The sequence below is a fragment of the Atractosteus spatula genome, chromosome 10 (assembly GCF_055471065.1).
Source record: "Atractosteus spatula isolate fAtrSpa1 chromosome 10, fAtrSpa1.hap1, whole genome shotgun sequence".
Taxonomy (NCBI): domain Eukaryota; kingdom Metazoa; phylum Chordata; class Actinopteri; order Semionotiformes; family Lepisosteidae; genus Atractosteus; species Atractosteus spatula.
The window spans coordinates 8124491-8146378 of NC_142715.1; the positions used below are offsets into that span (position 1 = coordinate 8124491).

At 39.4% G+C, this 21888-nt stretch overlaps 2 non-coding genes across 2 annotated transcripts; both read right to left on the minus strand.

Moving 5' to 3' along the window:
- Positions 1–256: 256 nt before the first annotated feature.
- On the minus strand, positions 257–328 carry trnaa-ugc (transfer RNA alanine (anticodon UGC)). Its single transcript has one exon. It is a non-coding gene; the product is annotated as a tRNA-Ala (tRNA).
- Positions 329–5222: 4894 nt separating this feature from the next.
- On the minus strand, positions 5223–5310 carry trnah-gug (transfer RNA histidin (anticodon GUG)). Its single transcript is given in 2 exon segments — positions 5223–5258; positions 5274–5310. It is a non-coding gene; the product is annotated as a tRNA-His (tRNA).
- Between the last annotated feature and the right edge of the window lie 16578 nt (positions 5311–21888).

Sequence of the window (21888 nt, forward strand, 5' to 3'; positions counted from 1 at the left end):
CAGGTGTTTTCTTCAACAGCCACTAAAAGTCTGATGACCTTCTCTGGATTTTCTGAATATGACGTTAAATTAGTTCAAATCATTTGGTAGTTAACAGAACGAAATGCTTTGGAGGTACATTTAAAACAGCAGAGCAACACTGTAGCACTTCGTGTGTGACTGAAATTAATTGTGTAAATCTGTCTCTCTATGAACACGAGCAAAGAGTTCTCACTCAACAGAAGATTGTGATGTGAGCACAGTAATATAAGACACCTGGAGATGCCTGGGATTGAACCCAGGACCCCATACATGCAAAGCATGCACTCTACCACTGAGCTACATCCCCTAGGGCTGCAAACTAACATTCGAGGTAGGAAGCATGCTCTTAAACACCAAAACACTCAAAAAGGAAGAAGCAGATCTCTGTACACAAGACGGCAGTGCGATATTAGAATTTCTGAGTTCTTGATGGATTCAGGCTCCTTCTCAGAGGTCCTTGCTCACCAAATAACTTTGCATCTGAGGAAGAGCACCACGGAAAAAACCCAACTCAACAAGCAAGCGCGTTAGTTGGTCTTGCTCTTAATGCAAGGAGCTGTTTTTTTTTTCCTCGCAATAATCATTACTAACCAGAAACAGCAGCACAGGTAGGTCGCATTTGTGATTATGTCACTTCTCTGCTTCAGGAAGGTCAATAAAAGACTCTGAAAGTAGTAAAGGAAAACTGAACTCAAAATCATATTAGGAATTCTGAGCGATATCTCCATACAGGTAATCCAATAAGAACGTTGAAATATTTGAATATCATCTCTCTGTATATTGCACTGCTTTTTACCTGGAGTAAAACTATTGGATTGAAGGAATGCTAACCGCTGGGTTAAAATGTATAGTTGTTATTTGGATAAATCTGTAAACTCGTGATCTTATATGTTTTAAAAGACAGCACAGGAAAAAACGACAGTGCTGATTATTTTCCAGAGATGGAGCACTGATGACCTATCCGAGCTAATTGATAAAGCCCACCCAGTGGATACTCTAGCAGAACGTCAAAGAACATTCACCTTTGTATCCAAGGAAACCACAGGAACAACATCAAGAAGCACAATCAATTCCCCTTTTAAATCTTTCCTGTAAGGTATGCTATGTGAATTCATGAAGTTAATCCTCTGATCTCTTTTGACCACGAACAAAGTATTTCTGATGGAGCGCTATGTTCAAAGATTTAATAAGCTTTACCCCTGCCAACGATTCGGTGTGAAGAAGTAAAAGTTTCACAGGCAAAAGCAGCTTGCCACCACAGCCAATATTAAATGTACTTGCTGGCACACTATCATGTGCATTGGCTCAAAGGTGATCTCGGCAGACGTTTTTCCCTACATAAAGCTGAAAGTGCCAAAGAGAATTTCTGTTGAGAAAACAAAATATTTTTTCTGCCTTGGTGTTAAGCTGACAGCCTGTCTTTTAGAAAGTATATTTCTAAACACCTCACGCAGCCTCTCAACAGACTAACAAAAAGAGCTTTTACTGATCATATTGCATGTATTAAAACACTAACACTTGGCAGCGGTGGGATTCAAACCCATGCCCCCAGAGAGACTGGAGCCTAAAATCCAGCGCTTTAGACAGCTCAGCCACGCTACCTTCCACCATACCTATCTTCCTCACATTGCTGGCTTGGACTGGGGGGCTTCAGCTCTTATCGTCAGATCTAATGGTATCATGACATGTGGAAGTGACTGCACCTTCATCTTCCGAGATGCTTTCAATACCACAAACGCTACTTTCATCGGCACAAACGTAGCAATAATGAAGGTGGTGGGATTCATCCTTTGTGCTGTTTGTAGGGGCGCAACTCTACGGCGATCTACTGACTTGAAGAGCAAAAATCAAAATCTTCTGCTATTACTGTTACTTTTTTCATAGTTTCTTCAGATCCTTCATTTGAACGTCGATTTTAAAGGATATTGATGATAATACCACATAAATTGTGGTTTTCTTGTGATCGCCAATTTTATTCAAAGACCAGCCTTTTTTACATTTCCTTGCGTGTTTCACAGGGTATAATAGCCCCCCTTGCATCCTCAGCTAACATATTTTAAAATTACAATAGATTATACAGCATGCATGTTTACATTTATATTAAAATTAAAGTAAATATACCAGAATACATACAGTGCTAACCCAATAATTCTTGTCAGGTTCTCCAACAAATCTGCGTTGTTATTTTAACATGTTTCAGCTGAGGGTGCAACAGGAGTATAAATGAATTTTCCCGCCAGCCATTCAAAGACCAAATTCCATGAGTGAACATTATTTTCTCAGACGTTGCCGGCATTGGACTTTGCCGGTGGTATTGAATTATGTCCACAACTGTTGTAGTAGTTCCTTCTTGAAGTTCGACACGTGCAAAGCACTCGTAATATCATAGGTGTTAAAGTTCGCTGAGTCTATTTGAGTCATGGTATGTATCCCTGCCTATCATTGGGAGACGGGTAGCTTTTTTACACTCAGATTCCAATCTTCAATGCTTTGTGTGAGAGCTTACATAACTTTCATTTTCTCACATTTTCTGACGACTGTTCCAAAGGGGCAACCTGTCAATTCCGAATACTTTTCAAAAATCTGCCTGCATGTTTGATTATTGTCATTTAATTTAGAAAAAGTTCAATATTGATCATAACTAAAGAAAATAATGATCACGAACAAAAAAGGGATAAAGATGCCAGTTGATCTTGAATCACAGCTGAGTAACACGGGCTTCTGTTCTGATATGGTTATACGAGAAACAGGAGGAATCGCCAATCTCCTATAGAACATGAGTTGAATCAGGAGTGAGACATTTCGTATACTCGTGCATATGTCAATGCCTGACCTACATCATAAAACTAACATTAAGTTGTCAGAGACATTCATTTATATACAAACAAGAGACAGACCAAGTAATAATTCTACATTAGTTCAGGTGGGTAAACCTGAACTAACTAACTCATAAACCTATTAATAATTCTACAACTAACTAATAAACCTATTAATAATTCTACATTAACGTGTCCTACACTGATCAGACTAATTGACATGGTCTGATTCAGAGCCTGTGCAGTTCGTGCTAATTACAACAACGACAGTTCTGAACCCTCATCACCGAACTGAGCACAAGTTCAGCTGTTCTCCAGTTTTGTTACGCATGTTTTTTCATTGCAATTGAGTTCAGAGCTGGAGCTGATCTCCAGACAGTACAGTGTTTTGGGTAAGTTGTCGAAATTCGCATGAGGCTGCAGAGAACTTACCCAAAGTGTTTTCTATAGCTTTCAGGTGCAGTTCATTTATATAAAAGAATGTAAGTGGTATAAACGCAACAAGCCAGACGGCAGTCCAACCTATAATTTTCTAAAGCGAGGCCTGACGCATTATTCATTACGCCACTGACCCTGCTACTGTATTGCCAAAAAAACACGTTTTCTACATTTATGTCTGTTTAAAAATCACTCTCTAAAAAAGACAAAGGGTTTGTGTGTTGCGCTAAAATTCCGCTTCATTTCGAATGCAAATAAAAACCGTTTTGTTCCAAGAAATCATAGATTTGTCACATCCTTCATACTATACTTCTCTCTTGTATTAGTAAAGCATTTTGATTTAAACTGAACAATATATGAAAGGTTTCATCTATACACTTACACATAATAAGTATACGAATAAATACGTGGAAGAAGCCGCAGCTCAGGTATTAGAGAGATTTAAAATCGGACCGGAGGATTTAGAGTCCAGACTGCAAACCAACAGCTGACACAGGTCTTTTATAGAACCGTTTTGATTTCCTCTACTTTGTCCCCGTGACGTCATTGTCCTGCTCGCAGCCGAGCCCGACACACGTCTGGTTTTTGTCGCTGGGCGCACACCCTGCGGTCCATGCGGGTCCTAATACCCCAGTACAATGACGGGGACACTAAACTGTAAACAGGTGCCGTCCTTCGGCTGAGACGTAAAACCGAGGTCCTGACTCTCTGTGATCATTCAGGAGAATGGTGGTGGTGGAGGGGAGTCCCCATTACCTGTAAAGCGCATTGAGTGGAGTATCCAGAACAGCGCTATATAAGTGTAAGCAATAATGATGATGATTATTATTATTATGTAAAATGCAATTAAAAAAATATCAAACTTTGATTCAAAATAGGTTAATGTAAAAACTGATAAAGCTAATGGTTTTTTCAGGGCTATATCTACTTTTAAAAGCGAAGTCTGTCTCGATTGTGAAAGTTAGAGAAGGTGTACCAGCGGGTGCCTTCATATCGCGAGCGTCAGTCTCGCCGGTAGCTGCGAGAAGGTTAAAAGCGACCAAGTGAGCTGTCTTTCGTCAAAGTAATTGCCGGAGCAGTAAGACGCAGAACACCATCCAGCAGCTGTAGACGATGCTCGGGGAAGATCTAATTCTGTTTTTAGCACAGAGAATGAGCTCAGTCCGGCTCCCAGCACAATCCATCCTGGTTTGGTTACAGTGCGTCTGAGGCTCTTTGGATCGTGACGTAAAAAAAAAACAATTGCTCACATCGTGTGACTTCCACGACAGGAAGGAAAGGTATCACTTAAAAAAATCAGAACTGAAGATTTGGATCCTGGGCCTCAATCTGATCAAATTATTAAAATAATAATTATCAAAATATCAGACTGTGTTTCTGCAACATTTCGTGCACAGTACGCCATTTTAATCTAAAACAGTCACAACGAGGGCTTTACACGCAGTGTGGGGTATTTTCCCCTTTTATATTTTTGCCACTCTATATCGAACCTGTTACACTCCCAGAAGTGCACAGTAGCTTGTACTTAATAAAAATGTACAATTCACCACTGGTATAAACAGATGTGTGCCGTGTTTGCCTTTGTAAGCATTTGTTTAAAAAATAAGTTCACAATACGATAAAAACACAGAAAGCACAAACTTTATAATACAACGATACAAAATCAATACCAAATCATTATGCCAATTAAGTACCTATCCATTGAAAACAGAGAACACCTTTATATCTACAAAAAAAACTTGACATTGGTATGTATTTTTGGATTACAAAGCAGACAGTGTAGTCCCTTAATTCAAAGATCAGATCTTGGCCAACACAAGACAATCAGACGTGGGCTGAATTCGGAACAGGAACCTCTACTTCGTCGTTTATTGAGCTTTTGATCAATGTCTGATTTAAACAGATTCGCTTTTTTAACTCTTTGATTAAAGTACACAAAAAGCACCTTCCTTCGAGCCGGAATCGAACCAGCGACCTAAGGACTCCCCGCTGATTCTTCCACAGTCCTCCGCTCTACCCACTGAGCTATCGAAAGAATGTGAAACATTACTCTCTGGCACATACTGCCCAATGTAGTGGGATGTTCCGGGTGATTTAAATCCCACTTCAACATCAAGTTTCCAACTCGTTTCCTTAGTCTTGTTTACCTTGAATTTAAGCCACGAACCAGGATTCTACTGTATAAACTTCCAGGGATATTACAAAATGTTTGATGGGGCATCAATCATTCCAGGCGGAAATTGACTCCTTTTTTTTTCTCGAGGGATCATATTTAACATTTCATTAGTATCGAGAGGAGGATCACCATGAGACACAAAACAAATAGTTTCTTTCTGTTTATTAGAAAGTAGCGTTTGTACTACATTAATAATATTTTCGTGGAAATAAAGAAGTTGTAAATTTTAAAATTTATATTTGAATCGAAATGTGGTTTTTAGTTAAATATTAGCACGTTCATGTAATTAGTTTGTGTTTGTCATTACTATATATATATATTGCCATGTTACTAGAATTTGTAACTGAAGTTTACTAGTTGTGTTTTTTATGATGATTAGACATTTGTTGATTACAATATTGTATATAATCTATAATTTGAACTACATATTTTTCAGGTGTGAATAATTGTATATTTTAAGAATACATTTCTAAAATAAATCATTGGCTTTATTTACTAGTTTCTACACCTATAAAAATCTTTCTTTGATGTATAATAGACCTTTAACTATATATGTATTATAGTCTTCTAAATGTATCCATATAATAGAACTCCAACCATTTATGTATAATAAACATATAATCATAGATGTCTAATTGACGTATAACGATATACGTATATTAGAATTTCATTCAAGACCAGTTACGGAGCACATTTAGACGTCTAAGGTATGCGTTTAATAGTCGTATATTCTACATCTTTTGCCCACTGGGATGTGCCGATTTTAACTTAGCAAACCAAGATACACATTTTCTAATGAAGCCTTAATTAAAAGACAGTTTGTTTCTCGAAAGCGTGTTATGTAAAAAAAGAGAAAAATGAAAATATATGGATGACAATCTTTCAAAGCTGAAGATGTTACTTTTGAAAAATTGACATTTTATGTATGCAGATTCATTCGCTGGTTTTAGAACTTTGCTGTACTTCCTGAATCATTTTCAGTATTATAAAGTGGGTGTAGATTTTTCTTTCAGGTTAGGACGCGAGTGTGTACATGTGTTTGATTTTCGTTTCACTGATTCTCATTGAAGATTTGGGAATTAACGACGAAAGAATCAGTTGCCTCGGAAAGCAGAAGGTTTGGTTCTCAACGATATTGAAGACACGCCCATGTAGAGCAGCGGGTGATGTTTTGTACTATAAAAGACCAAGTGCTCAAAGTGACGTCTGCGTTTACCGTTTAGACTTTTCATCTCGGGCGCACTTTTAGAAAGCAAAGATAGAGCAGTTGTGTTGAATCGCTACATGACAACTGTCAGCAGAGTGGCGCAGTGGAAGTGTGCTGGGCCCATAACCCCCAGGTCGATGGATCGAAACCATCCTCTGCTGTGTCCATTTTACGCACGATTGATAAGCACACCATCAATTTAATGAAGTGCATTAAAACTGTTTTTTTCTCTCGTGTGTATGCAAGCTTTACACTTAAGGTACTCTTTCATCTTTACCAATAGCAGATGCCCAAGTGTATCTTTGGTTGTTCTGCGATCCTTCATAGTTTCCTCAATTCCTTCAAATGAACATCCATATCAAAGCAATTATGTATATATATATATTACAATTAAGGTACATATTAAAAATATCAACGCACATTTGTATAATGCTCATTTAATAATGATTGTCAAGGATTGTCAAGTTCTCCAAGAAATCTGTGTTCTAATTTTAAAATATTTTTGCTAAGGATTCAACGGGTGTATAGATGAATTCTCCCAACAGCCAGTTAAAGAAAAATTCCACACGTGAAGATGGTTTTCTTGGACATTGACTTAGGTACTTAATTGTTTACTTGTTGTAGTTGCACACGAGTAAAACACGAAGATTTCCTGCAACATTCAAGAGGGTTTGTGAAGAAATCCCTTCAATTTTTAGCGGAGATTATGTTTACATCATCACAATCTGAAGCACATCCCTGAGTGCGTTTGACCCACCAGCCCTTTGTTTAACAGCTGCACAAGGACACATTCCCGTTGCTTTTCACAAATCACTGGCATTTTTTTGCAGCATTTCTTCTGTCCCGAGAAGCAAGATTTGTATTTTATCTTTCAGAAGTTGTATGAATTTCTTGAAGTTCAGAAACAACTTGTTCCAGAAAAGAAATGAACACTTGCTTCAAAGTAAATCAAGACGTATGTGTCTCTTGCTGTATGTGCTCTTATCTGTCCATCTCTCTCTCCTCTTCTCTCACTCTGGCAGTCTGTGCAGAGTTTCTGAAGGAGGTGTAACACCACTTGGAAAAGAAGAAAAATTCTCAGGAAAAATTCTCAGGAAAATTCTCAGGCAGAATAAAAAATCATTATTCTCTTCTCAGTCAGATTCACAGCTCAGACTCACACTCAGACAGGATCTCAACTCCGTACTGCTCTCTATCCTCACAATCCAGAACCAGAAGATATTCAGACAATCAGTGCTGCTACATGAACAATATCAGACAGAACAGCCTGGACTCATGTCACATTTCCCCCTTTTATCCTTCCTCCCAGCCCTCTTAGAGACATAAAAGAGCTCCTGGTTCTCCTCTCTGTGAACTGGGCTCAGGGGTCACTGATCTGGCAGTTGTGGGCTCTGATCCAGGTCGAAAGCAAGAAGGTTCTATTAACGCTTTCCAGGACTTCCAGCCCTTCAGTATTACTTTCTTTACTGTATGTCAGCCTCCCAAAATGTTTATAAATGTTTTATAACACATATGAGTGTGGAATTATCTTATTATTTATATATAGTATTTATGTAATAAACACCAATAGTGACTCTATGATCAGTATATTGATTATTTGTAGCCGATGGTCCGATGGTTGTGTCTACAATAGTGACCATTTGACCAGTCTGTAGCTCTGAGCAGTGGGACTCAGATCACACAGAAGACCTGTCTGTGTGTGAATCCATACCAGCCCTGGGATTCAGCTACTCTCACAAATGTCTCATAGACCGTCTTATAAATTTACAATTAGATGAAGTCATGTAACAGTTTTACAGATAATTTAAATAATCAGACAGCAGTTTTGGCAGTGGATACATCTCCACATGGGGGAAAGAAACTGAAATATATGTGCTCACTGTAAAGTAGGAAGAGGTGGTCAGACAAGCAAAACAACTTTGCAGATAATGTGAAGTGACATTGTTTTGTGTCAATCAGCTCACAGATTTCACTTCATGTGCCTTAAGCTGTGCAATTTGTATGGTTGTTGAATGAGATTGATTTCTTCACAAGCCCAGTCAATTGCCAGTGGAGAGCTTGCCAACACACACCTTTATGAAGACTCTCTTTAAGATTTCATTGTCACGTCGCCTCCTTTGCATACAATAGTAGCTCTGACACTAAGAGAAAGGATGAGAAATGGTGTTTATCAAGCGACTGCAGTGTTTGTTTGACTGAGGATCCTTGTGTGCTGAACTGGCCTCTGGAGAAGTGTAGTGCAGTAAAACAGAAGGTATGTGTCACTCAAGATTGTAACAGAACAGAACAATACAATTACAATACTTTTATGAGAGTAAATATTACTGGTGCATCACAGTTCTTATAATGGTGAAAACAGGAGCACCTTCTCTATATTTTTGTCTGAAGTATTTAAAAGGCAAGAAATACTATCACTATGCAATTCATAAATGCAATTGAGCTCATCTAAATGTTCTAGTCTGATGAAACAATGTATAGAATTAGGTGACAATATCGGAATTCATTCAAATGCACAAGATTAATTTTCAGCAACAAAAAAAGTGCTCGGAAATATTTTACAAGAATGAAACCTTACATTCACCTAAATAAACATTCACCCTCTACATTAGCAGAGAACAGTAGGACAGAAGGTTAGTGTCACTGGACACTACGTTAGAGAGGCCGATCTCTTCTCCCTCATTATGCAGGCTTACCCACTCATGATGAACTGTCCTCCAGCGATACTCAGCTGCCATCATCGACACAGACATGACGTTCATGTACATATTATACCTTAATATGGCACTGCGTTACAATAATTTGATCAAAACAACTGGTGAAAAAATAATAATCAAATATATCTTTCCTTCTTTTAGTAGATAAAGAATTTGTCCAAAAAAGAAGCATTTATTCCTTTCCTCTCCTACCAGCCCTTACAAGTCACCCAGTTTTTAATTTAGAGCTGGATTAAAGCTCTAGTCTCTTTGGGGGTGTGAGTTGGAATCCCACTGCTGCCAAATATCTCCAACTATCTCAGTGTTAAGAAGCAAAAAACACACATTTGCTGCAGAAGGAACAGGAGAATTTGTGCCATTCAGCCTTATAGCGTGATGTCATTTTCTCATGCTCATTTTTAGATGCTTGTGATTGAATCTATGATTCTTATGAGTGTGCTCACCCTCCATAAAGGTAGCACAGATATAACGTGCCACGTTTTCAGAGAATCGCATTAAGTACAGGTCAGAAGAAGGCGACAAAGTGTCCGCTAGGCAGTTCAGCGATTTCAACTGTGTTCTCTGTTGTTTAGGTCCAGAATGACACCCGTTACAACCAGGAAACACACAGTGTCAGGCATCAAAAAGACTTCCCAAAACCCTGATCCTCTCCTTGATCTGGTGATGGCATCCAGACATTTCCTGCAACAAAGCCAGGATACGGTCTTCAGCAACACGAGTGAAAAGCGAATTCCCAACCTTTGCAATCCTTTGCAAAGAAGGACCGCATGTGCTCAATGTTAAATGCACTGTTCATTATTAATAATAATAATCTTTACATTACATAGCGCCTTTAAAGCTGGCTTTTCAAAGCGCTTTACAGAATGACAACAATAAAGTTAAAAAAATACACAACATTAGCAGGATGAGAATACACAGTTAGAGGAGACAATAGATGGTGGTATTAAATACAGTAGGAACAGAGGGGTAAAGAATAGTTCATTAAAGGCTCTTCTAAAGAAGAGGGTTTTGAGTCTGGATTTGAAGGAGTTTAGAGAAGGTGACTCTCTGATATCCTTGGGGATAAAGATCCAGAGCTTTGAGGTAAAACAGGAGAAGGCCCTGTCACCCATAGAGTGTAGATGGACGGGGGGACAGATAGGAGACCAGAATTAGAAGAGCGAAGGTTGTGAGGTGGGGAGTAGGGCGATAACCCAGACAGGTACTGAGGTGCCAAGCCATGGGGAGCCTTATAGGTGAGCATGAGGATTTTGAAGTTGACAGGAAGCCAGTGCAAGGACTCCAGGACAGGAGTAATGTGATCAGAGTCCAGTGCTAATTTCTTTCTTGTGGCTGCTGATTCATTTTCAACTGTGGACTCTTAAGAAGTCCTTTATTTGACTTGATCAACACCAATCCCTAGAGGATTTTGAAAGGTTGAATCAAGATGATACATGACTCTGGTGGGACTCAAACCCACAACCTTTGAATGACTTCATTCTATCAAGGCCTAGAAGTCCAATGCACTCACCATTGCACCACAGAGCATAGCGAGATAAAATAGCTACAGAAAGCTGTAACTCATGCTTCTCCCGTTGTCTTTAAATTAAGCTCCATAAATATTGACAATGAGTGGCCTGTTGTCTACGAAGAGATACCACTGGGATTCGCACCCAGGGTCTCCTGGTTTTTAGTGAGGCGTCTTAACCAGCTAAGCAACGGTGCCAAACCTGCTAAATGTTATCCACAACTTCAAACACCTGTGAGAAACTGGCACCTGCAGTGTTACGTCTGCTGGCTCAACAGATAATCCTTTTCGAAGTTTAAGGAGAGGATTTCTTTGTCAATTCAATTAAACATTTTAGAAATGCTGAACGATTGATGTGTTTCACGCGCAGAAATATTTTATCGTTACATACTTTTTCTGTGCAGTTAGTTCTCCTTCAACTCCGCCCAACAACAGAGGTCGTTTTTAATACAGGAGTAAAGGCACATTGCACATCTGCAAAACATCACGTACAGGTTTAGGGAGAGCGACATCAGTTATTGGAAGGTTGGAAGTTTCGGGTCACTTTTTTATTATAGATTCAAGCAGCCCTGAATACCTTTTCAAGAAACATTTCAGAATCCCAGTCACATCCAGTATGATTGCTACACAGGTCTACAGTATACAATCAGAATACTGTTTGTGCATTATATAAAACACGCCGCCCAAAGCATTTCTAAAACAGGAATTACATGTTTCTGAATGCGCCCTCCTTTATAAATAAAATAAAAGGTCTGAAGCCTGCTCCAAAGAAGCACTATATTCAGAGCTGACAAAGATGTGATAGGAAACATCTCGGAAAACGAAGATGCAGTCATTTCCACGCGTCGCACAACAAGAGCTGAACCCACCCGACGTTCTCCAAAAGAGTAAGGTGTTGGGAGTGTGGCTGGGTGGTCTAAGTGCTGGGTTTGTGCTCCATTTTCTTCACTGGGTTAGGTTTGAATCTTGCCGCTGCTAAGTGTTGGTGGGTTAAGACCTTCCTTCTATTGCGACTTCAATGGGTAAAAGCTTTGCTTGACAGTCTGTCGAGAGACTGAACTAGGTGTTTCAAGATAGTCTTTGTCAGCTTAACATCAAGGCATAAAAAGCCTCATTTTGTGTTCCCAACAGCAATGCTCTTTGGTCCCTTCAGCATTATGCAGGGAACAACATCTGCCGTGATCACTTTTGAGTCAGTGTGAATCGTAGTGTGCCGCAATTGTCTTTAAAATTGGTTCTGTAGGCATGGTGCATTTGTCTGTGAAACTTATATGCTGTGCTTTTTCACGCAGAATCATCGGCAGGAGCAAAGCTTATTCAATCTTTGCGCACAGTGCTCCATCAGAAATACTTTGTCCAAGTTTTGAAGAGATTGTGGGATTCTCTGCACACGTTCACGTCGCGTACCTCAGACAACACCACCATTCGATGGGAAATTGATTCTGCTTCTTGCAGTTGTTCCTGTGGTTGCGATAGTTACAAAGTTGCACTTTCCTCCACGTTCTGCTATAGTATTCACTGGGTGAGCTTCATCATTTGGCTCAGAAAGGTCAACTGTGCTTCGGAAAAAATCAGCTGCAGTGTCGTTATTTTGTCGGTGAGTATGGCTGTCTTTTAAAGCACATGAAAAACATGAGTTTGTGGATTTCTCCTAATAGCAACGAATTCAGTTGTGCTGTGCTTTACTGCTTTCAGAGGGTCTTTTATCGACGCTGCTATAGTAGAGAAGTGACTTAATCACAAACGCAACCATTTGTGCTGGCTGTTTCACTAAGTATTAAGCTTTTTCAACTATCACATGATTTTAACTAATTTAACATCATCTCCAGGAGAGCACCTCGGACTGCTCACTGAGCTGATGTACAGTATGTGCCCATTTCTCAAAAATTAAATATCATCTGAATTGATTTTTTCTATTTTAAATGCTTTCCTACTCTTTTAATATTTCAGTTAAATCTTGAAGTACTTTCCATTGATATTAATCCTAGTCCCGATGAACGATTCTGGAACATGGTGTACCTTGAATAATGTTCTTATAGGTTTCAGTTTGGAAAAGTGCGCTCTCCAGAAGCTACCGAAACCTCTAATGGTCGCACAAAGCTTAATGCAATAGCAACGTTTGGGGTTGAAAAAGAATATTACTTGCTATGAATACGAACACTGTTACAGGAGGCGTGTAAGGACTATTTTAGCTCAGATCATCAATTTATCTTACATTTCTACTCCATTAATATCGCTATTGAGTGCTAAAGGTAGGTCCTGGCAATACTTCTTGAGATCTTCTTTAGAAAACTTAAAAAAATATATTTCCAGTACTAAACAAAAAGTAAAAAATACCGATTACGTGCAACTGATAAAATCTCCCTTCCAGGGACGTTGTAGCTACATGCAAATTACAATGGAAACTTTATCAGCTTTAAAAGTTTCTTTTGCATTTATAAGACGATCAGCATGACACTGAAAACATACCTGTATTCAGTAAGCGCTGAGTCTGCTGGCTGAGCAAGTTGCCTCCTCTACACACAATAGCAGCCCCGACGCTAAGATAAATGAAGAGAAATTGCTTTTATTGGGCACTTTTCATATCCGATGAGCTTGACATCTCCCAAGGGCGATGGAGTTTTTTGTGACACTGCTTTTCCCTTTTTTCTTCTTTCTGTACTCTGATGGAAAAAAAAAGAGAAATCATGTAAGGGAAAAATGTATTTTTTTCATGGAGAAAACGTGCACCAGGAAATGTTTTGTTTTGAAGAAGTGATTTAACATGATACATGACCTAATTTACTGGAGCAAATGCTCAAACTGCAAGGTCTGCTTTACTACAAGAGAGAAGTAGAGTGAAAGATGTCATAATTTCACTACGTTGTTGAAGAAAACATCTTTTTCTTTGAATTCTGAATCAATCAGAATTTCAAAGTGACACACAAACCCTTTGTCTGTATTAAAGAGATGATATTTTAAAACTGATAAAAATGTAGAAAACACGTTTCTCACTTAGAAATTTTAGATGGGATGGTGTATTACTAGTTGCAGCGCTGAACTCACCATGGTGCAATTCAGTTACATGATTGGCCAGTGGTTTAATGGATAACACGTCTGATTTTGCATCATGAGATTGTAGGTTCGACTTCTACCGGGTTCGTGTGTTTTTAAATCAGGCTACTCAGAAATAGATGTCCATTATGTGAATGAACCGCACCTGAAAGCAAACGTTGGTCGGGTTTCCTTCTTTCCAGCATGAAATAGCAAATCGTTACAAAAAGCACCAGCTAATGTCCAATAGCGTTAGTAATTTTAATTAACATGAATATACTGTAAGGTCTTGGTACATGGGATTGGATTGCATCCACAATTTAAAAAAGGGCAAATTATATTTACAGGCTTCAGACACTTTTACAATACAAAAGTGACCTAAAACTCTGTAACTTTCAAGTTAGTTTGAACCTGTAATGAAAAAGGGTCCTGAAACTTCCATTCTGTGATGTAACTGTCTCTAAAGTCAGACGTGATGTTTCACGGATGTGCAGTGTGCCCTTTCTCTTGTCGTGTTCAAAATGACTTGCTGTGTAATTTCCTGAATGCGTGTTCTGTACTGCTCTGTTATTTCATTTAGATTATCTATGTGGTGTACAGATAAAACTGGACTGCATGGTGTAATTTCTGGGTTCGGCACCAGCTGAACCTGAACATACATCAGCCGATCTCAACATGATTTGAACACACAATTTTCTGATGGGGTATCAGATGCACTACTGTTGCACCACGAGGTCACTCCCCATAAGTGCTTTTAATTCCCCCAAGGAGAAAAATCAGCGTCCCTGAAAAATATATATTTTCTTTCATTCTCTCCTGTGAGAAGCGCCGCTCTTCCAACGAGGGTCTCTTCTTCCCAGACCACAAATTATTCTTCCTGTCAGGCTCTCATACAGAGAGCAGACACACTGTCTCCACTAATGTGTTTACTACATCTATAGATCTGACCCCCTTACAGCCCTGATATTCCTGGACAGGATCCCATATTGAGCAGTATTTCTCGCGTTGTGAACTTACAGTGTGTACACAATGTACTTTATACACAAAGTAAGTGTTTTCGTAACTCTTGGACGTTTTGTGAAAATATTACTGGCATGCCAAAATCGCCCCCTCCAGTTTTGGACAAAAGGTTTGGATAAAAAGTTTTTGAACACTTTCACTTACTTAACTTGTGCCGTAAAAAATAGTTGTACTTTGTCAATGGTCAGATAACTATACTAACCCCGAATTCACAGTTACTACATCAGACTGTTTGATGTGCAGGAGGCTATCCATCCAGGAACAGCATGTTACATAGTGTCTATGTTTTGGGGTGTCAACATTATTATGACCTTATTTGCTCAGGTGGACCAATGGCTTGCAGTAGTTTATCCTTATACTTACAATCGTTATATAACTAGGACTGTAGTTATAGAAGTTTGTACTTTCTGTTGGTTTTACAATGATTTCTTAATGATTCAGATCCTCGTTACCGTTGATGTTGTTGCAAAAATGAATACATATGGTTGAAGCTCCAGGCAAAAATAATCACGTGAGTTCTGATGAACGTGGAACTGTTCTTCATCACTAAATACCAGATTGCTTGTCGTTATCTTCTAACATGAAATACTAATCAGTGGCATGCTTGCGAGAATTCACTTGGATGGTTGCAACGGCTCTGTTTAAACCAAAATATCACTGCCCCCCTCAGGATTTCAGACCCCCCCCCTACAGATCATTTCCCTGGCGCCAGTCCTGGGTATAATGATGAACATAGCTGCCTTGCAAGCAGTGAATCCGGGTGTGATTCCCACCTGACCCATCGACAAACCTTTTCCAATGAATCTTTGATCGATTTAAAAAAGTCTTGAAGCTGGTAGGCTAGGGAAGAAGCACTGTTTGAGTGCACTGAGGAAAATGTGCTACTGAGCTGTGTTGCTCCAGTAGCGCAATTGGTCAGGTTGTGGTGCTTTTGTAGTGGAGTCATACCAAGGTTGTGAGCTCAATCATCACGTGTAGTAGGTTCCGTTTTCAGCTGCAGAAACGTGCTGTTGAATTTAAGTTGGTTCTTGTGTTACTTTTTCCTCTCAATGGAGCTGTATTAATGCAGGCACACCTGCTTCCATGTCAAGTTATTTTATCGTTGCTCACAAACCAACACACTGCAGACACCTCTGATATTGTCACTGCTTGTGGGCCACATGTTCCTGCTGTCAGCCTACCATGATCATACACCTATAGAAATATTACTGCTGTAGTACAGGAGCGAACAAACGAAACGAAAGCACACCAAGTTTAAAAAGGTCAAAATGTGTCAAAGCCCTTCCTCGAGGAGGATGGGGTTTGAACCTACTTGTGCAGAGAATAATGTAGTAAGAGGTTATTGCCTTAACCACTAGGCCACCGCTGTACACACTTTAGCCCCCTCCGGACATGAGTTGGTTTCTTTCCCCATACTCAAGGGTAATTTTCCTCTTCCACCTACAATTTCAACATTTACCTTGGGAGATGTCAAACCACAGAGCCTGTGCTGCGCTTCAGTGCCGGCTGTAGTGGACACCCCGTTGAACATAAAAAGCAAATTGAGCTCCTTGGACATAAGCCATTTCTCGTCACTTGCTCAGCGAGCAGGCTCAGCGCACACTGAATGCAGGTGTCTCAGAGCAATTGAGATGTGTCCAAGTGGCTGTAAAAGGGATATTTGATGCCAGTGCCATGGCTTAGTTCTCTGACGGCAGGCGTAGTGGCGCGCCGGTTGGAGTATTCTCGGTTGCATTTAATGGCAACGTCATGGTAACGTCAGCTCAAACCACCAAATGGAGACGGGCGTACCGACAAGCTGACCCTGCTGATGCGGGATTAACATTAGGATGAGACAATGCCGTGGCTTAGTTGGTTAAAGCGCTTACCTAGTAAAAAGGAGATCCTGGGGTTGAATCCCTGTGGTGTCTCTCTTGCCACACAGTTTATCATTATGGACAGCAACATGCTTCTACATTAAATTTAATGGAAGTGTTCATTTAATTTTTGGAACAACTTGTTTTTTAAAAAATCCATACAAATTGCGAAAGATAAAATACTCATCTTTTTTGTCAGTGCAGAGGAATTACTGCCAGCTGGCAAGGAAACGAAAACGATTTTTTTGTCTTTAGCCAAAAACCTGTGAATGTAGAAAAAAGCTGACGTGCGTTAGTTTCTATGGCACAATCAGTCAGCGTATCCTTCAGTTAAACATAACGTTGGTAAATCAAAAGTCCCCAGAGACGCATTTCGAATTAATCCGACCTCAACACCGTCTCCCCTAAATGTGATGGGGTTTCTTTGGATGTCCTTAAGCATCCTGATAGTTGCAGAGATTTCAAACTTTTGGCACAAGTCAAACTACAAGAAGTTAATAGTTGAGCGACTAAGTCAATATCACCGGGAATGTGACTATGTAAACTTAAATAGTATTCAAAATATTGCAATTTTGTTGTAGTTTAAAAAGATATTTTAGCTGGGGATCCTCAAATGATGAGTGTAGAAAAGAGAACTATTCGACACCATCAGGAGTGCTTAACGTGTGATAAAAATGTTTTTTAATCACAAAGTGAAAATAGTGAATTTGTCTTTCACTTAGATGTTCATCAAAAGCTCATTAAACAATGAAGGAGAGGCTCGTGTTCCGAATTCTCTTCGTGTCTCATTGTCTTGCTTTGATTTTTAAAATGTACACTGTTGACTATTCACTCTTCCTAACACGATTAAAGAGCCAAGTTTAGTTCAGAGGTAAAGCATCTCATGCATCGTATGAAGCTCTGTTTTCTATCACCAGAGTCTGCACTCTGGATTTCTTTTTAAGCGCGATATCTTTTCTGTGATTTCTTTCATTTGAATTCCCTCATGTGTGAATTTCAGCGCGACACATAAACTCGTTTGTCTGTTTTAAAGAGATGCAATTTTTAAAACAGACAAAATGAAAGACTTATTAACTAAATACACATAGAAAATGTGCACCTAATTGAGAAAATTTGGACTGGGGCGATGTATTATTGTAGCGGCACAAGCTCACAGTGGTGCACTTGAGGAATGCGGTACAAGGGCCAGTGGCGCATTGGATAACGCGTCTGATTATGGATCAGGAGATTGTAGGATCGTAATGCTCTTAAACCCAGTACCATAACCATAGTGTGTTCAGTCCTACACAACTTTTCTATCGACTGAATAAGCCTCTTGTTCCATCTCCATCTTCTTCCCTCACATTCCGGCTATTTCAGCACCATTATTGTTGGACCACAGTCACAGATACGTAAGGGACACTATTCCGAAGAACCGTCTTAAATAAATAACGTTAAAAAAGGTAACAATAAGGGTTTCTTAACGTAACCTTACATTTGGCCGTACAATACAATTTTCTGTATCCTCAAATAAAAAAAAAAATCTTATTGCTTTCTCCTGAGAAACACAAGTGTAGTGTCAAATCACAATAAATAATACAACAAATATAGTAAATTAACACCCAGATATGACAGATACAACAGCACACAGCTATGACAGAACACATTGAAGACTTAAAAGCCCTTTAAATTTTTATTTCCTTAATTTCCATTCTCTTCCCTCCCCAGGATAACTGAAAACTAACTGTAATAAAGACTGTATATGCATTACTTGTAATACAGCTACTAATAAAGATATACATGGAACTTAATTATTAGTAAATAACACTTTTATTAATAAAAACGAGTATTGATAACATTCATTGTCAATACTTGTGGTGTCTGGAAAGCAATTTTAGTTAAATATAATAATAATTTTCAAGCAAGTGGTGCATAAGCTTGTTGCTTAATGAGTACATTATTTCCATTACATTCAAGACAGTTCTAATGTGATCAATTGTTCTGCTTAGTCCGCTACCGAGTTGCTTAAAACCTATGAAGAGGTGGTTTAAGCTAGACTCCTTATGCAGTAACATCTAATGGGCAGCAGCTGTTATTTTAGGTTTGTTGCAATTGAGAACAGGTTTAGTACAGAGCTGCTGACAAATTTCAGCTGAGTTTATTGTATATAGGTTTATTGCAATTGACCCATTGTAGCTACCAATCAGCAGCAAGGAAAAACAAACTTCACTTGTGCCTTTTAAAAAAAGGGAAACAGAGTAGTAGTTTATGTGGTAATTTCAGGTACAATGTAAGAACTAAAGTTAACTACTCCCATAGTAATGTGTGGGGTCCTATCAATAGAAAAAAAACATTGTTGTAACCCGAAAACACAACAAACACAAAACAAGAAGTCTTCCAGGAACCTAGGTAAATCCCTGTAGTAGTCTAACAACTACGAAAAAAAAAAACAAACGCAACAACTTCAAAAGAAAAAGAACATTAAAAACAAATCTGGGGAAGAACAAAAACACAAAGTCTAATGCGAGAGCTTTTTCAAGTCTTCAGTGCTCCTCTCGTCTCAGTAGACCTCTCTCATATATTTGTGTACAGGTCAGCTGGAGGTACACAGCTGATGGTAATTTAAGTAGGGAGCTGCGTCAGCATGCATGGGCTTCAAAGGAAAAAGTCAAGGTTTATTCCATGCTGAAAAGAGAGCCTCCACAGCTGTGGAGCCTTATTTGATTGTGACTCGAAGTAAACCTTTACTTCTTCGTTTGATGTTAATTTATCTCCATCAAATACCTGATAGTATCTAAAGTTGACAGTTACTTTCAGTAGCTAAAGACACTACTCTAGGTTAGGCTCGAACTCACAACCTCGGTATAACTCCGCTGTGTACTGCTGTATAAGTACCGCGCACTGACCGATTGCGCCACTGGAGCTGTGCTCCTCATACAGACTGACATTGCAGAAACACAGGGTGAAAACGGTTTCGGTTGTGGATCCATCTATACATGGGGAACACTAAAATAGCAAGGAAAATACAAGAAAAGAAACTGAAAGAATTGTGCTAACAGCAAAGGAGGACGGATGGAGGTGGTCGGACAAGTAAATCAGCCTGGCAGATTATTTGTAGCGACATTTTTTGAGTCAATCAGCAAACAGATTTTGCTTCATGTGCCTTAAACTGTGCAGTTTGTATCTTCGTTGTAGACAGGTTTCTTCAGACGTCCAGACAATAATGGAGAACTAGCTGACGCACCCCGTCGTGAAGACCCTCTGTAAGGTGATTACATCTTTCATTTTCAAGTCGCCTCCTTTACACGCAATTGCAGCCCCGACACTGAGAGAAAGCATGAGAAACGGCTTCAATTTCAATGTGAATCGCAGTACAGGCTCGATGGCTTCACATCTCCCATCAATCAAATAAAATTGCAGTAAAGCGATCTAAATATGACTCTGAAGTACTGGGAAAGATGATTATTTTGAGCGTGCCTCCCAGGGTCTGCTACAAGGCTGAAGTTGGCTTCTTATTCGCCAGCTTCTTATGCGTGTTTTTCGTTCCACCTTAAATGCAGAGGCTGTGATGTTATGTCGCCTTTCGCGTGTAGATGGCTCTCTTCGATCAGTACTAATCCGTCTGGAATACTGTAGACATCTTCACTGAAAGGGAATATCTAAACAAATAGCGACTGTCCAAATTATATTTTTGTATGGAATATATTTCAGAAAATCGCAAACCAATGTTAAAAACTCACCACAACACTGACTTACACTGGGAAAAGGTGATTGCACTTTCTGCTTATTTCTACGGCCTTCCCCCCGATTATGAAAATGTCTCACAGTTCTGACACTGACGTGTGAAAGACAATGTAACAGACTATCAAAATCCTGAAGTACAAGACATTTTAAGGCACCAGTTTTTTAAATATGACCCTCTGATCCTGGCATGTCAGAATACATTTCGAAAAAGTATGGCACGAATTGCACAAATTGCAATGGCACAAATTGCTGAGAATATCACTGACCTTGACGATATTTGCAGGGGATACGAATGTTTTGCACATGTTGAACTACAACAAGTAAAAATTGAGCTCTTTAGTCAATATCACCGGGAATGTCCAATAATAACGAACATCATTAACTTCAAGGAAACTTAGACTCGCACATGGAGTTTTATCTTCGAATGGAGGGTGGGAGAATTCATTTATACTCTCGTTGCTCATTAGCTAAACTTTTTTAAAAATATGACACAGATTTGTTCGAGAAACTTGTAATCGCCTTAAAGAGAGTCTTCTTGAAGATGTGCACCAGCTAGCTCTCCACTGTCAATTGACAGGACTTTAGAATAAACTGTTCTCATACAACCAACATACAAATTACACATCTTAAGGAACATGAAGAGAAATCTGTGTACTAAATAACATAAAACTGTCGCTGCAAATTATCGCCAAGCTGTTTTACGTGTCCTAACACCTCTTTCTTTCCTACTTTGCAGCGAGCACAGTTCTTTCTGTTTCTTCGTCGCTATTTTACTGTCTCTTCCCCCATGTGCAGATGGATCCACAGCCGAAACTTGAGGTCGGTTCCTATTACTCTGTCCGATTGAAAGAGCTGTATTAAAGGCACTCCCATCTCTGCAGGAAAGTTGTTGCTGCTCCCAAAACAATATACTGCAGCCAAATGTGATAGCGATACTGTCACAGCGTGTGGGCCACGTGTTCCTGCTGTCAGCCTATTATGTCATGTTCATCCACACCCAGAAACATTACTGCTGTAGCACAAGAGTTATATAGGCGCAGTCGATAGAGCCTGAATCTCTTAATCTCAGAACTGTGGGTTCAGCCCCCACGTTGGGTCCCTCTGTGTCAATTTGATCCCTCCAATCCTCCTAGCATGACCCGATGGCGTAACAGTGATACCCAGTGCCTTATGACCTTTGCGTAATTCAGCTTTCTTTCCACTTGATTCAGATTTTGATCTGAAATCATCGGCCTAACAAGAGTTTGTCTAAATCGAGGGAGATTCGCTCACAAGCAAGTATTAAACACTTCAGCATTTACTGTTCGAATACCACACTTTGTCAAAACACTGCCGCTTCTTAAGCTACCAAGTAACGGTTTTTGAGCACGCGTTGTA